This window comes from Sceloporus undulatus, chromosome 4, assembly GCF_019175285.1.
Source record: "Sceloporus undulatus isolate JIND9_A2432 ecotype Alabama chromosome 4, SceUnd_v1.1, whole genome shotgun sequence".
Taxonomy (NCBI): domain Eukaryota; kingdom Metazoa; phylum Chordata; class Lepidosauria; order Squamata; family Phrynosomatidae; genus Sceloporus; species Sceloporus undulatus.
Window position 1 is genome coordinate 222,296,648 of NC_056525.1, and position 1,298 is coordinate 222,297,945.

The 1,298-nt window shown below is 57.2% G+C and overlaps 1 protein-coding gene across 1 annotated transcript in view; it reads right to left on the minus strand.

The window, feature by feature from the left end:
* Positions 1-270, minus strand: part of YWHAZ (tyrosine 3-monooxygenase/tryptophan 5-monooxygenase activation protein zeta) — a 47,943-nt gene extending 47,673 nt beyond the window's left edge. Inside the window, exon 1 of the mRNA XM_042462714.1 lies at positions 46-270. The gene's annotated coding sequence lies outside the window, so the exon portion shown is untranslated. The remainder of the gene's footprint in view (positions 1-45) is intronic.
* Between the last annotated feature and the right edge of the window lie 1,028 nt (positions 271-1,298).

A 1,298-nucleotide genomic window follows, 5' to 3' on the forward strand; every position in this document is an offset into this window, starting at 1 on the left:
CCCCCGCAAACCTTGCTCCTGGGCTCCAACCGGGGCCGCCGTTACCTGCGGGGTCGACGCTACGAATGGACACAGGGAAAGGTTCGAGTTCCTCCTCAGGCGGACGACGGTGCCTCGATCGCGGCTGGCTCCGCTGCTGCAGCCTCGCTCTCGCTGCTCCTTCTCCCAAGTGCCACACACGGGGTCTCCGCCAATCAACGCGTCGCAACGCACGGGCGACGCACACACACTCTCTCTCTCTCTCACACACACAAGGGGCCGTGACGTCAAGCGGCGCCATGGCAACCGGGAGCGCGCGCGGGAGGGCGCCCACACTTTCCCTCTCATATTCCTTCACCTTCCTTCCGCTTCCTCCTCCTCCTCCCTCCCCCCTCCCATCACATATGTGCGCGCGCGCCTGCTTTCCTTCTCGGCCTTATCAAAGCGAGGACTGCACCAACCGCAGCAAAAAAAGAGAGAGAGCGCGCCCCAGTCTGCGCATGCGCACCCGTCCCCGTCGGACACGCCTTGGAAAGCCGGGCTCTGTCTTAACATTCTTTTTCTTCAAAGCACGGGGGCGCGCGCGCGCCCTCCCGCTACTGCAGAGCGGGCTATTTGGCGCATGCGCGCAAGCCGCGCCTCTTTTCCTTTTTCTCTTGCTGGCTGCTGCTGCTGCTTCACACGCAGAGAGAGAGAGAGGCCGAGTTGAGGCGAGGCAGCGCCCTTCCTGGCGCTCTCTCTGTTCACTTTCCAGCCCCACATTTCCCTGAGGGAGGGAGGGAGGCGCTGGGCGGCTGGCCTGAGGCGGACTTGAGAGAAATTCGACTTAATCCCGGCCTCCTCAGGGGCCTCCAGCCACAGGGCCTCCTTTTTTGTCCAGCGGGAATGCCCAAATGCCCTCCATTTTGAGCAGGACTAAGAAGCCTGAACTTACATTTATACAAGCTGATAAGAGATCTCCTTTTCCAGGACCTCTCCTTCATTTCAGCTTTTTCTGTCCAGGAGGAATTCCAAAAGATCCTCCATTTTGACTAAGAAGCATTTTGGACCATGACTTGAGAGCCATGAAACCCACCGGCAAGTTGCATGTTCTCAGCCATGGCAACCCTCCTCTGAAGAAGCTTGCCAAGAAAGCCCTGTGATAGGTTTTGCCTTAGCACCGCCATAAGTAAAAGACGACTTGAAGGCATGCGACAACAACAAGAAGCATGAATGTGCCTTTAGACAGTGGAGTTTATCACACGGGAGGAATTTCTCTTAATTTCGAATGAAAAGAAAGTGGGGCCAGAACGCATTCATGTGAATTCACTAGTTCAGCA